The following is a 16141-nucleotide window of genomic DNA, read 5'->3' as shown; positions in this document are numbered from 1 at the left end:
ACAGCTGGAAGCCAAAAAATAAAAAAGTTTTAAATGTGTTTCCTGAACTCAGGGCAGGTGTAGACTTTATATCTGCACCCCAGGATTATGAACTGTGTTCACTTGGACAGATTAAAAACCTCTCAGTGTCAGCCTGTACCCTAATAAAGTGGGGTGATCACACTAACTTTTGAGGTCTGGTGGTGATTGAAAGAGACAATTTGGGAGACTCGCTGTTCGCAGATATTTGTTCAGTGTTCGAGTTGTGGGTGTAAGAGTCTGTGAGACTCTTGGTTCAGTCTTCTGGGGCCTGGCCACATTCATGCTCTGAGGGTACTTGATGATGCCCTTTCGTGACAATTCTTCAGATACCTTTTATACTTTGGATGATGAATATATCCAGGTACATTTGAGTAGTATTCCTAGCCATAAAATGTCTGCAGTGCACAAAACACTGTCTCGGAAGTTTCTAACATACTCTATTCTGAACCCAACCCTAGGGTATTTTTTAATTGGTATATTAGCTTTCATTCTGACTGCCATTCCTATCTGGAATTGAATCTCAAATATTGTTTTAGCACATATAACTTTACATTTAAAAAATAAGACTAGTGGAACAGCTCTACATATGTGTGTATGTGTGTGTATTTTTTCTTTTTTCTTTTTTGGCCATACCCAGAAACGCTCAGAGCTTCCTTCTGGCTCTGTACTCAGAGATCACTCCTGGTGGCCTCAGGAGACCTTGTGGGGTGTCGGGGATCAGATCTTGGTCGCTGCATGCAAGGCAAACGCCCTACCCACTGTACTGTCTCCGCCGAGCTCTTCCATATTGAGAGTTAGGAGAAACTTTGAGAGGGTAAGTTGATTCTCATCCTTCCAGGGCCCCCAGGGAACCATCTTTTTTTTATATATAATTAAAATTATATATATATATATATTTTGAGATGCACATGTTTTTTTTTTATCACCATGTGGAAAGTTACAAAGTTCTCAGGTTTATGTCTCAGTTATACCATATTCAAACACCATCCCTTCACCAGTGCCCATATTCCACCACCAAAATCCCCAGTATACCCCCTGCCCCCGCCCCAGCCCCCCACCCCAACTGTATAACTGATGAATTTCACTTCATTTTCTCTTTACCTCGATTACGTTCCATATTTCAACACAAAACTCACTATTGTTGTGGGAGTTATACCCCCAAACAAGATAGCCCTACTAAGGAAGCATTTGATAATTAGTTTTCCATTAAAAGACTGTGTGTTTTCAGATTTTAGAAAAGGTCGCACGGCCGAGTTAGCGGTCGTGCAGCTCGGATGTGTCCCAGTCCCGAATCCCAGAGCTGTGTTAGTTGCTGCTCAGTGTCGCCAGGGCTCCATCTGGAGAAGGTGTGCTGACTGCACCTCCTCCGTCCGGCTCCCCGGTGTTGTTGGCCCCAATTCGGGTCCGGAGCATTTTCCGGGCCGCATTGCTCACCAGAATGCCTGGCCGCTTCTCTGTTGAATGTGGCAAGATGGCGCCGAGGGTGGGTCGAGGGCGTGACTTCCGGCGGCCGGGGCCATATGGAGTTTGGGCTGGCGCCGCCCCACTCCAGTGCCCAGGGAACCATCTTATCTGGTGAAAAACGTCTTTGTGTTTTCCAGAGAAGGGGTCTTTCCCCCTTCATGAGCCAGGCCAGGCAGTACCAAGCCTGCTGTCTGTGGTAGTGTAAATTGCAGCGGAACACACGTGTTTTCTTGACAAAGGTGGAGAAATTGTGGCTTTTCTTAGCCCCTCGATGGTTACGCATTTCTTCTCAGTTTGATGTTGATTTGGGGGCGGAGGGGCATGTTCAGGGGATACCCCTGGATCTGTTCTTAGGAGCCACTTCTGGCGGTCCTCAGGGACCAGGTGGCACCAGGATGGAGCCAGGCCTCCTGCACGCAATGGCTGAGCTCCCACCCATTGAGTGGGTCTCCAGCTTCTCCTCGGAACTATCCGGGGTAAAAACAGACACAGAAAGCACTCAACTCCTTTGTCCTCTCCTGCTGTCATTAGACCCTTGATACGGAATCTCTGGATATCTTAGGACGACAGTAAAGCCATCTTTACTTGAAATCTGGATGAGTAGGTGGCTTAAGCCACTTCAGTCTCTTGATGGAATGAAAGCTCAGGTAAGTCAGCGAACTGAACTCTGAGTAAGGCTTAGTGTTTAATCTCTGTCACGTTGCTTTTCACTGAGATTTCCTTGGAGGGTGGTGGGGGATGGAGAGGAGGGGTCCTTGGGAGTTTGGTGGACAGAAGCAGGCACTCTGGTGTGGATGCGGTGTTGGAACGATGTGTGCATGGCAGTCTTATAAACTCCTCAGACACAGTACTACAGTAAACATGGGGAAGAAAAGCATAAATAATGGTGCTCTTCGTTAAACAGGAAATCATGGGGGATCATGAAGCTCTATAGAACATTCACCTGGTTGAGGTGTGGACAAGAGTTTCCAGATACCTTAGAATGACAATAAAGCCACTAGAATTCTGTGCCGAACCTCATTAACATGTGGAACCCATGGGGAGCAGAGCAACAGCACAATGCAGAGGGCCTTTGCCTTGACTCCTGGCAGTGCTCAGGGGACCCCCATGTGTGTTATCAGGGATGGGACCAGCCACATGTGAGGCAAATGCCTTAATGCCTACCCTCACTCTCTTACTACTACAGCTGAGTACTATTCCATTGTTACATACGCCACAGTTTCCTTACTTTCTCTTGTTGCCGGCCATTTGAATCATTTACAGACCTTGGCTGTTGTAAGTAGCGCTGCAATAAGCAGATGTGTTCAAATATCTTTGTGAATGAATGTGTTTGTTCCATTGGGAACAGATGCCAAAGAGTGAAATGTTTGGGCCATGAGGAAGTTCCGGTTTTGCCTTCTCTGAGAAGTCTTCATTCTGTTGTCCACAGAAGTTGAACCGGAAGCCAGTCGTCCCCACGGTGAATGAGGGCTCCTCTCCCACTTCCCTCCGGTGATATTCTGCCCAGTGCTGCTTGGACCTGCTAGTGTTGGGGGCTAGCCAGGTCAACCCCAGTGGTGTTCAAGGAGCCTTGTGGGGCCAGGGATCAAACTCTGGGGTCTCTGAGTTCCACGCATACACCCCAGACATTGAGCTACCTACCCCCTATTGCTCTATTCTGGGCCTTATTCTTTTATGACTGCTGGGCTTAAGGGAACCATACGGGGTGCCAGGAGTTGAACCCAGGTTGGTCACATGCAAGACAAGCGTCCTACCAGCTATACTGCCTTTCTCCTGACTGATTGGTTGGTTATTTGGGGTTTTTTGGTTCCTTTTTTTTACACAATCACCAAAGGTCTGTCTAGCCCTTGCTTCTACACTAACACTGCAGTTTCTTGGCTCTGAGATTCAAATTCCAGACTGAGGTATGATTGCCTGTTGGTCTTATGGAGACAACAGGGGTCACTGGGGAAAATTTACTTTACGGATGGGTTGCCCAGGACCAGTATTTTTCAGCACCTGGAATACAGTCTCCATATGAGCCTTCTGATTCCTCAAGACCGCTGTCTAGGGCACCGTGGAGGGGTAAGACAGGCTCTACGGCACCCTCCCAACACAGAACAAATTACGAAGAAGACGGTGAGTTTCCGTGGGAAAACATGGTTCGCTGGAGCAGCCACTGTGACCCTGGCTCACACCTGCTGCTCCTGAGGCCTTCCTCGGCTCTCTGAGGCATGGCTGGGGAGCACTGCTGGGGAAAATGCTGGAACATCTCAAATTATTCTGCTCTCCATCAGTAAGTCTTCGGTACATTTCATTCCAGACATGTTGTAACCATAGCAGATCAGAGATCTGTAACACTACTGCCCCTTTATTTAGGAGGAGAATTTTGAGAAATCACACCATTTCTTTTTAAAACCAGGCATGTTGCCAGTTCCAGGGTCTTCCCCCGGGGCTCCGAGTGAGAGAAGGTACAGAAATAGTTTCAGCCAATGAACCACAGAACACTTTATTGCCGATCTAGCAGCATCATCACTGTCAGGGTTTGGGTTGTGTCCCCCTAAACAGAATGTTGAAGTCCTAATCCCAAGTATCTCAGAACAGGATCTTACGCAGGAGATAAGGTTACTGCAAATGTGATAAGCTAAGACGGTGTCATATTGGAGTTGGGTTGGCCTCAATGCGATATTTGGTGTCTTTGTCAGAAGACAGGCACATGCCATGTAACTAGGCGTGTGTGTGTGTGTGTGTGTATGTGTGTGTGTGTGTGTGTGTGTGTGTGTGTATGTAAGGGTGATTGGTAAGGATGGGGGGTAATCAAGGAAGGACCTAGGGAGGTGATGGAAGGAAATTGGCATTTACAGGTGGGCATGGAATAATAACACTTTATGCCTAAAGTATAAATATTAACTGCTGCAAACAATGTTGCCTCCATAAGAAGAGCACTGCGAGACAGATACAAATAAACTATGCTGTGAGATGTTCGAGACAGGGATGGAGACGATGGGGCCCCTGCAGGAGAATGCTGGAAAATCCCGCAGAAAAAAGAAAGATGCCAGAGACGGCCCCACCCTTCTCACAAGGGTGCATGAGCTCTGCCGGCACCTCGAAGGTAGACTTTCACCTCCGGAGTGTGAGTTGTTTTAAGGCTCGGACTTGCTGGAGCTGCCACAGCGGTGCCGGGAAGCTGATAGACTGCTCAGCCCCTGCCAGAACTTGAGCAGAGGGAAGTCTCGACACAGGTTTATTACACTCCTCACCCCCACTTCAAACAAGAAACCAGCTGACCTCCGCGTTCTGTCTTCCTTTGAAACCGTTCCAACCACAGGAACAAAGAGGGTCCTTGAGTGTCCCTTGTGGAAATTCCTGACTTCTGTTCCATCCCACAATTTGTCCTCTCCTGTGTCATGGAACTCAATCGTGGGCTTTGACAATCCCAAAGGACTGAAATGTTTCAAGTCCAGCAGGTTGGTTCCTGTGAAAGGGATTCAAAAAAAATTCCAGAAGCCGTCTCAAGTAATCCACTGCTAACAGTACCACAGTCTCTGTGAAATGTGTGGACACTCCGAGCTACACTCCCTGAAAGAGACACAGGCTGATACCAGAGACTGTATTAAAAGTATTACAAGACTCGCTTCATTCTTTCCAACTTTTTATAGCTTATCTTAAACTTATTCAGCAGGAAATTCTATCCATCGGTCTTCACAACACCAGGCACTTTTAGCTAAAATAATGGAGCCATAATAATTAGTGAAAAACTGTACTAGGCATTTGGAACCCAAGACAACAGAAAATACTTTCCAGTATTTAAAAATGTAAGGCAGGAGCCAGAGAGATAGTACAGTGGGTAGGGTGCTCACGTGACCACCCCTGGTTTGATCTCTGGCACCCTATTGGACCCCCAGAGTACTACCAAAAGTGACCCCCAAGCACGGAAACAGGAGTAAGCCTTAAGCACTCCTGGGTGTGACTCAGAACAAACAAACAAACATGTAGGGCAGAAAGACTGCACAAAAGTTAAGGGGCTTGTGTTGCACTCGACTCCCCCCCCACCCCCCGTCAGATCGCCAGCACCACTCTGGTCCCCTAAGCAACACCAGGACTGACCTCTGAGCAGAGACATCTGCACTCCCAGTAAGCCCTGTGCACTGCTGGGTGTGGCCATCCCCTGAAAGGAAGTGTTCTCGGTTCAATCTGAACATTGTTCGGACTGTCATTTACAGAGTTCCCTAAATGGCTCTTGATTAGTGAACAAATCCTAAGCAGAGAGCCAGGACAGAGCCCAAAGCATTATATTTCTCATGGCATTTGTAGGGAGGAGATCCACAGAGTGCAAAATAATAAAAGGTCATGTTCAGTGACCCGGGGTAGGAATGTAATAAATATTTATAGACTGAATGGCTGAATGAGCAGATTCTGAGCAAACTTCCTTCATAGCCTCAGAGATGAAAAGGCGTAGGCACCATTGAGCCAATCTGACAGAGAATGGCAAACAGATATTGGCAGGATATTGAATGAACCCAGTTCTCCAGAGCACCCGAAAATTACATTTGTCAGTATAACCACATATATGTAATGCAAATTCCTGTCATATGTTTTTTCTTTTTCATATATATATATATGTATTAATGAATCACCGTGAGATACAGTTACAGACATACAAACTTTCGTGATTACACTTCAGACACATAATGATCAAGTACCCATCCCTCCACCAGTGCCCATTCTCCATCACTGTTTTTTTCTCTTTTTTTTTCTGTGGTTTTGGATTTTTCTTGGGGGGAACACACCCAGCTGTACTTTGGGCTAACTCCTGGCTCTGTGCTCAAGGATCACTCCTGGAGATGCAAAGGGGACGATGTGAGGTGCTGGGATTTGAAGGTTGGCAGTGTGCAAGGCAAGTGCCTTCATCCCTGTAATATCTCTCCAGCCCCACTGTGCGTCTAAGTTCAGAGCATGTCTCAATAGATGTTTGGAAGTCCAGACACAGGCACGCAAGGGCTGTACTGAGTATAGACCTGCCACTGTGTGGTTAAGTACTGGAGGAGGAGGGGCGGGGGATTGGCCCTCTTGTTCTAGGGAGTCTGTTCCATTCCATCCCGCAGTTCCTTATATTGGGGTGCCCTGATTCTTTTGTAGTAAGATTTAGTGACCCAGAAAAGGCAGTAGAATTTCAGTTGGTATTTAGCCAGGCCAATGGCTTTGGAAGCAAACTGCCCTTTGTGATGAGGAAGGGAACGAAGGTCCACCATTTAAATCCTAAAAAGAATTTATGGCTATTGTGGTTGTTCCCCCACAAACACGCCGTCTCTAGCTGGTTTTTGCAACTTTGTGCCTTTCATCCTCTCCTGCCCAGGATCTTCCAGGTAGGATTCAACTTGTTTAAAAACTGGCAGTAGATTTTTTTTTTAAATAAAAATTTTATTTTATTAAATCACCATGTGGAAGATTACAATTCTCTCAGGCTTAGGTCTCAGTTATACAATGCTGAAACAACCATCCCTTCACCAGCACCCATATACCACCACCAAAAAAAAAAAACCACACACACAGTACACCTCCCATCCCGCCCCCCCACTCCCACCTTGTAACTGATAAGTTTCATTTCACTTTCTGTTTACTTTGGTTAAATTCAATATTTCAACTCAAACCTCACTATTGTTGTTAGGAGTACCCCACTAGATTCAGACCTACTGTGAAGACAAATGAGGTCGCGTGGCCACACTAGCGGCCGCGCGGTTTTGGAGATTTCTTCCAGATATTGGATCATTGCAGGCTTGAAAATCCAATCTGTGGTCGTCATAATATGGCGGACACCGCGCCCTTCATCCCTGGAGAGAAAGAGGCGAGAAAGAGAGAGAGAGAGAGAGAGAGAGAGAGAGAGAGAGAGAGAGAGAGAGAAAAGAGAAATACCTTCCCCCTCCTGGGCGGGCACGGGGCCGAGGCTTAGTTCTCAGGCTGGAGACATTCTGCGAGGAGTTGCCCATGCCGAAAGAGGTTTTGCTGGGTCTGGATTCACGCTTGTGCAGCTGCGGAGAGGCCGCACACGCGTGCAGCCCCTGGGATCACATCTCGGCGGTGGGAGGGGCCGGTGCCTCCCACCTTCCCAAGAGCACCCTCGTGTCCTTTTGCTGCAGTTTTTGTCGTAAATCCCATCTGTGGTCGTCTTAATATGGCGTCCACCGCGCCCTTCATCCCCGGAGAGAAAGAGGCGAGAGAGAGAGAAATACCTTTCCCCTCCTGGGTGGGCATGGGGCCGAGGCTGAGTTCTCAGGCTGGAGACATTCTGCAAAGAGTTGCCCATGCCAAAAGAGGTTTTGCTGGGGCGTGCGGCCCCCCGGGATCACATCTCGGCGGTCAAAACTGGGAGTAGATTTTTAAAAAAATTTATTTATGTTTTAATTAGTGAATCACCGTGAGGGTACAGTTACAGATTTATACATTTTTGTGCTCATGTTTTCCTCATACAAAGTTCGAGAACCCATCCCTTCACCAGTGCCCATTCTCCACCACAAATAAACCCAGCATCCCTCCCACCCCCCCAATCCCATCTCCCCCCACCCCACCCTGCCACTGTGGCAGGGTATTCCCTTTTGTTCTCTCTCTCTAATTAGGTGTTGTGGTTTGCAATAAAGGTGTTGAGTGGCCATTGTATTCAGTCTCTAGTCTACATTCAGCACTCATCACCCTTCCAAAACTGGGAGTAGATTTATTTGCCTTCAAGCGTTTTGAAACTAAAGTCACACTGGCATTGCTCAGGCTTATCCTGGCTCTGTGCGCAAGGGTCACTCCTGATGCAGGGCAGGGGATAATATAGGGCCAGGAGTCGAGCCTGAGTTGAGCTTCATGCAAGGCAAGTACCTGCTCACTGTACTACCTTTCTGCCCTTCAGTTTCTTTTTTAAGAGAAATGTTTCGAGTTCCAGTTAGGAAGTATGTGTGGGTGACAACTATCTGGAATCTCTCTTCTGGCCTTGGGAAATTTCTGGGCTTGTAAGAGTTTGCAGGTTGGTATTTCACTACCAATCTTTGATCTATGGTTCATAATCTATTTTTTGGAGGAGGGAGGGCTTTGGGGGTCACTGGGTGATGCTCAGGGGTTATTCCTGGCTCTGCACTCAGCAATTACTCCTGGCGGTGCTCAGGGGACCATATAGGGTGCCAGGGATAGGAGATTGAACCCGGGTCGGCCGCTGGCAAGCAAATGCCCAACCTGCTGTACTATCTACTTCGGCCCCTGTGGTTCTTAATCCTCAAAGTACAAAACGCTGTGTATAAATAGGAGGGCATGCACCTTTTCACTTATACACAAACCCATGGGCCTCGGCTTGGGAACACAAGGTAGGTAGTTTTCCATGAATTGAAACAGACTATAATTCTTTGCTTTTTCTACAGGGTGCTTTTATTTAGTCATTGATTAATGATCTTTGAATGTGGAAATACAGCTTGTTGGGGGTGCTTTGGGCGTGGGAAACCAAGCAGGCATGCAGACTGGAAATGGGGCAAGGGCACTGGGCAGAGAGCAGCAGAGACAGAGCAAAGTGGAGATGAGATACACTTCTGAGGAATCTGCCTCAGGACTTCATGCATGTCTTCTAATACCTTTCACTGAGGAATTTTTATGCCACCCAGGTATGAAGACAATGTATAGAATAGGTATACAAATCAAACATTTACTGCTAAATCATTAAAAAATATTTTAAAACATGTTTTAAAGACACTTTACATTACAGACACCCTCCTCTGCCCCAGTTTGGTTATGGGCCCCAAAGGGGATGACCACCCGCAGTTTAAGAAGCTAGGATCTAAAGAGTTCCGGCCGTGATTCCCCAACCCGCAATTCATCTCCTGTTCTCTCAGGTCCTAGCAGCGTGATCCAGGGCAAACTTCCTGTGGATCCATGTTCTCATCTGTAAAATGGGGATACTGGGGATAATAACTGTTCTTTTCTCTGAGGGACGTTGTGGAATTTATATAAATGGGACGCATGTAATCCCCACTAAGCTATAAGTATTAATGGTTTCACCCTATAGGCCTTTGCTTAGAGTGTAAAGGGGTTAGAAAAATGCCTCGAACACAGAGGGACTTGCTTCTCTCTTCACCGGTTATTACCATACATGCAAGACTCTCCCGGGACTCAGGCTGATTATGCAAGAACAGAATCTTGAAATCCCTTCTAGAATACTCTTCTCCGTGACTTTTGACTTCCTTAAAATATGCTCTCTGCAAGACCGAGGGTGGTGTCCCAGCAGAACTGCACAGAGATAGTACAGTAGAGACAGGCCTAAGCTGGCAGCCCCTTTCCACACACTCTCCGGGGGTGAAACAAGGAAGTGGGGAACTCTTAGGAACTGCAGCGATAGCGCAGCAGGGAGGTGCTTCTCTTTGTATGTGGCCGACCCGGGTTCGATCCCCAGTACTCCAAATGGTCCTCCAAGCCCTGCCAAGAGTGATCCCTGAGCACAGAGCCAGGGGTAAACCATGAGAACAGTTGGGTGTCCCCCAAACCAAAAAATGATAAAAGAGCAATAAGATGCTCCTGCAAACTATTTACCCAGGGAGCACGCCTGGTGCCTTAACTGTGGTTGTGGCTTGTCTCGAGTTCTTCTGCTACATGGAGGAGGAGGAGGCCCAATCTGTAGGACACCGTCTTGTGAGAAATTATGAATAAATTGGGTTTCAAGTGTATACCTAATCTTCTAGCTATATTTTCCAATTCCCAACCGAACCCACTGCCACACACACACATTCACTCACACACACTCACACTCACACACACACACACACACACACACATCCAAAAGACATGGACACTTATTTTCTCTTTACCTCCGATAATGGACCCAGGAATGAAAGAAGCATCATCTTTGATCAAATTGGCTCCAATCTTTTTTGCTCTAAAATTGTGGGCTTGGGTTTTCATTTTAATGTAGACTCAAATAAGTGGAAAAATAATCCCTGACAGACCTACTTTGTGAGATCCGGGAACATGATGATAGGAAAACTCGTTCCATTTCTTTTGGCTTTTGTAAAATACAACTTTGTCTCCAATTATGACTCACATACGTCCACTGTAAAACATTCAAGAAAGAAGAATGTAAAATATGAAAGACGCATGTAATCCCCACTAAGCTATGAGTATTAATGGTTTCACCCTATAGGCCTTTGCTTAGAGTCATAAACATTTTAGTCACAAAATTAGAATCTCAAGGGTATACACCATTATCAGTTTCACTTTTCAAATAAAAAAATCATAACCAAAGTTAAATTTCTGGAAAAAGAGATTTTGGGGGGGCCTCTAAGCACTCATTTTTATCAATGTCCTTTCCTCTTCCGTTGCACTTTAGCCTTCTTTTATTTCCATCCAGTCCTGTTGTAACGTTCCCTTGTTCCTCTGCCATTTCAACCACACACCACACAGTCGTTGAACTAGAAATTTCCAAATCGCACCACTGGCAAGCATGAAGAAATCATTCTGAGATCAAGGAGCAAGGATTAAGAGTATTATGATGAACAGCCTCTCCCAGTTAGTTACTGAGACACATTTTCTGTGCTCACTCAGCTGTTGGACACACGTCAAAGTGCCAGACTCTGGCCCTTTGGGGAGGACTGATTCTTGCTGAGATGGAAGCTTCTGTTTGTGCTCTCTGGCTCCCCTCTTTGTTCTGGGGAATCCCGCTTTGCTCCTACTTCGTGGGACTTGTTCTCTTCTTGGTGTTTCATCTTGGAATGGTGGGCTTCAGTTTCCGCCGCCAGAGAACACAGCCAGACGTATCTAGTCTTCGGTGAGGATGGAAGTTGAAATAGTGGCGACCTGTATGTATATGTGCATTTATGTGTGTGTGCACGTGTGTGTGTGCATGTGTATATGTGCACATGTGTTATTTTGACTGGAAAGGAACCAAGTGTTGCATGAGGATTGGCCCGCTGGATGTAAACTCGATTTGTGTGCTTTCACTGTCTGATGATTGCTTGACATATTCACAGTGACCAAGAGTAAAGGTGCCGACAGATAGATGTTGGGATGAAGAGGATGAAAGGGAGCACCTCTCGGCTCTAGTGATGTGGGCAAGTTTGAAGGGGACAGTGCTCACTGGTGGGTCACGTGGAGGAAGAAACCCCCCCACACACATTCTTTCATGTTTTGTTTTTGTTTTTGTTTTTTTGTTTTTTGGGTCACACCCAGCAATGCACAGGAATTACTCCTGGTGGTGTTCAGGGGACCATATGTGATGCTGAGAATCGAACCCAGGGTTGGCCCCGTGCAAGGCAAACACCCTATACTCCTCCTTCATGTAGCCCCTCTTTCATAGTTTTGTGGTAGGTTAAAAAAGAAATCAACAATCCAAAGATGGTAAGAACAAAACAATATTACGAGGGATCAGAGTGATAGTACAGCGGGTAGGGCATTGACCTTGCATATGGCCAACCCAGTTTGATCCCCGGCATCACATATGGCCCCCTGAACCCTCTAGGAGTGATCCCTGAACACAGAGTCAGATGCAAGCTCTAAGCACCATTGGGTGTGGCCCCAAAAGAACACAAAAAGCAAGACCAGGATTACCAGAGAGGACGGTGGAGGGATGCGGCTCAGCATGTCTAGAGAGTCTACGGATGCTTGGAATAGAGTTTGACTTTCAGCGAGGAACTTGATATAGTATATTCAGAGGTCAAGATATAGTGATGCACACCTAAAACCTGTGGAATGTTCTAGAGCAATCTTAACTTGAATGAAATTCGTGGAGTTTTAAAGGTAATTTTGTTTCTAAGAGCATGCATGTTTGTATGCTTGAGGAGTGCCATGTTACCACCCAATGACACCAGCTATTGAAATCATGTTCTGTAATTTATTTGCTCTCCCCTCTTGTTGGGGAGTCAGTGGCGAAGGCTGGTCAACAAATCTCAGAGACTTCCAGCCGTGATTGCCTCAGCGTGGGCCCCCCAGCCCAGATCCTGCGCCATTCCACCCAACAGCAGCATCCAGAGATGCGCCAGCATCAGGAGATCTAAGGCCAAATGAGTTTAGGAAGTGCTACTTACTCTGGGTCTTTTTGAAACTTTCCTCATGGGCATTGGAATAGCAAAGACTCCAGAAAGTTGCTCAGCAAAGAAACAACGGTATCCCAACAGTATCCTTGATTTACTTAACCATGTAGCTTCTTAATGAAGGCCTACTAACAGCTCCTTAGAAGAACCTGTCGTCTTACTTAGGGGCCAGGTCAGGGCCTGTCCGCCAGGCGCTCCCGTGTGGAGAGATCTGTTTGGCCCCTGCTGGCTCCACGGGCTACCGAGGTCTTAAGCTGGAACCTTCTAGATTGAGTTTCACTCGCCAGCCAGAGCACATCATGACAGAGCTTTTGATTTGTTTTGATTTGTTTGAGCATTAAAGACCCTGGAGAGCGAACAACATGGTTTGTCAAACTTCAGCTGCAAAGGGAACGTCTTGCAGCAGATTCTCAGCACGGTGGTCACATCAGGCATGTCGGCCTACGCATCCTCTAATTTGGAGTCCAGCTTCTCTTTCTGCAAACTTGTTCAGCACCTAATCAACCGATTCTCTGAACCCTGACACGGTTTAAAATCAGTGTTAGATCTTTCCACGTGCACTCTGATCCCAAGACTCCTGCTCTGGTATCTTGAGGTTATGCTTGTTAGAATGGCATCATGAGGGGCTGGAGCAATAGCACAGCGGGGAGGGCGTTTGCCTTGCACACCGCCGACCCAGGTTCGATTCCCAGCATCCCATATGGTCCCCTGAGCACCGCCAGGAGTAATTTCTGAAAGCAAAGCCAGGAGTAACCCCTGTGCATCGCCAGTGTGACCCAAAATGCAAAAAAAAAAAAAAAAGAAAAAAAAAGAAGGTCATCATGATTGATTCTGGGAGAAAAATTAATGTATAGTACAGAAATGTGACAAAGTCCACTTCCATCATGATTTATTTTTTAAGTATCTATTTCATTAGATTCTTGTTTATATGCTGCCACTCGATTTGAGAAGAAAATTTAAATTCCTACAAATCGTTTAAAATCTGTTCAGTTTATTTTGTCTCAACATTATGTACACAGAGATAGATTTATAGAGAGATATATAGATATATTGCTAGCGTAACTCCTTAAAACTCCTGCTTTGGATCAGACAGACAGTTCAAAGGCTTGAACATATGCTGTATGTATTGGAAGTCATGGTTCAATCCCTGGTATCACGTATGGTCCAAGGAGTCCTGCCAGGAGTGATCCTGGGCACAGAGCCGGGAGTAAACCCTGAGTACCACTGGGTGTGTTCCCAAAACAAAGATAAAACAAAATTGTAATGAAAAATACAGAGCATGGGCCAGAGAGATTGGACAGGGGATAAGGGTCTTGCCCTGCATGCAGCTGGTCCCAGATCAACCCCCAGCCCTACACAGGGCCCCCAGAGCACTGCCAGAAATGACCGCTGGACAGTGAACTCAGTAAGCACTCTACTGCTGGGTGTGGCCCCGAAACCAAATAAATACGAAAACAAAATAGTTTAAAATCCATTGCCAGAGCAGTATACCCAGAATTCAAAAAGTCAGGGCATCATAATTATGAAGTCATGAAAATATGTAGATTCATAAACTTGCTTTTGGGGGGGTGGAGAAGGGGTGAGGGCACCCCAGAGGTGCTCAGACTATTCTTGGCTCTATGGTACTGATAGCTCTGTGCTCAGCAGTCACTCCCAGTGGTGCTGGGGGTGAAACCAGGTCAGCCACATGCAGGGTAAACACTTTAACCCCTGTACTAACTCTCCACCCTCACAGAAATCCTCTCTCCTCTTCCCCCCGTCTCTTCTCTGTCTCACTCGTTTCCCCCATCTCCCCTGTCTCCCTTCTCTCCTGTCTCTCTCTGTCTCTCTCTCAGCTTTTTGGGTCACACTTTTTGGGTTACTCCTGGCTCTGCACTCAGGAATCACTCCTGGGATGCTTGGGGGACCATATGGGATGCTGGGGGTCAAACCTAGGGTGCTTCTCCACACCTCCAGGTGGGACAAACCAGGTGCATTTGTGGGGAATCATGCAGATTCTGTGAGCTGAGACCCGCCCCTCCAGGAGCGATGAAAGGACAGGTGTTAAAAGATCTTACCTATTTGCTCCCAACTACTCTGTGAAGGAGACCACGGGACCGGCATGGCCATGACCACGGGATTTGGAGTCTTTGGGAGAGAAGGATAGAGGAAGTCAGGACAGAGATGGATGCTTGATTTCTGATGTCAAAAAGGTTTTTGCACAGCACTCAATGCTTTGCTTGGCTGCTTTTCAGAAAGTTTTGATGAAACCAAGCAGCAATCTAGTTCCTATTCTGGGGGAGCCTGGCAAGCTCCCCATGGTGTATTCATATGCCAAAACCAGTAACAACGATGGGTCTCATTCCCCTGACCCTGAAAGAGCCTACAGTGTGGCACAGTTGGGAGGGACAAGTAAAGAGAGGCTGCTAAAAATCTCAGGGCTAGGACGAATGGAGACGTTACTGAGACTGCTCGAGAAAATCAACGATCAATGGGATGATGATGATGATTCTAGATAAGTTAATCTATGTGGGGATGAGGTGGGGTGATGGTGGCATGAGTCCCAAGCAGCTTCTTATTCTGACCACTCCTGGGGGGGGGCAGCTGTTGAACACCTTTTCTCTGTGACCTATGAGAAGCCATTTGAGTCACTGGCTATTGTTGACATCACAAGCAGCTCCCACCTCCTTTCACCTCACAAGAGGTGACCAAGGGCCGGTCTTTGAGCTCTTGTACTCACTTCTCAAGAACAGTGGATCCTTAGAATCTACTATATTCAGGGACCAAGGCAGTTGCACCTGCCTCCTTGCTATAATTTGTCACAATAGATCATTTTGCACAAAGGCCAGAGAAGTCAGCTAGCTTACGTATGTGCTTGCTGCTTTCGGTAGAATTTTGTGATCTGTTGCTGGGCAACCTTCAGAGCTCTAAGCTTCTGCATTCTGTAAAGTGTTGGGCGACTTCCTGCTACTCAAAGAAATAAATTCACAGGCAAGAATCCTGTGGCCAGAGGACTTGCAAAGTTGCCCTTTGGAGCAAGCCAGCCCTCGCTATGTCATGCTACTTCTACTTGACCCCAGAAGTCCTTCTTCCCTTTAGTCCTCTGACTGCAAAGGAGTTTGATAAGATCAGACATAAGGCTGGTGCATCTTGGCAAACACAAACGAAGTCATTAGATTCTTCTATGACAACATATATGGGCAGTTACCAGAAGAAACAGCTGGATAAGTCGCTGAGCAGTCACCATTTTTGGCCCGAGTGTAACCAGTAAGATGTCTTTGTAATTCACCCTGGGGTAGACATACCCAAAAATGAGATCAGCAGCAGGATTCTGTAGACCAGAGATGCATTGCCTTCAGTTGTGTATTTTCCTGTGTAAATGTCAGGGGGAAGAAGCGCTCATGTCAGTTTACAGCTGAAATGATATCTAGTCTACTGAGCACCCCTAAAATGATACCTCACTACTTCCTCTTTAAAAAAATGATGAACATTTAAATTTAGTTAAACTATATAGGTATTTGGTTCTCATCTCTCAGCCGAGAGGCTCTCCTGAGAATTTTTTCCTGGGTTTCTTGTTGAGTTTTTCCAATTTCAGGACTTGAAAAAGGCTCTGGTTGTAGGAGAAAAGTCATTTAATTCTCTCCACCATGCCT

This window comes from Sorex araneus, chromosome 7 (assembly GCF_027595985.1).
Source record: "Sorex araneus isolate mSorAra2 chromosome 7, mSorAra2.pri, whole genome shotgun sequence".
Taxonomy (NCBI): Eukaryota; Metazoa; Chordata; class Mammalia; order Eulipotyphla; family Soricidae; genus Sorex; species Sorex araneus.
Note: the sequence above shows the minus strand (reverse complement) of the source record.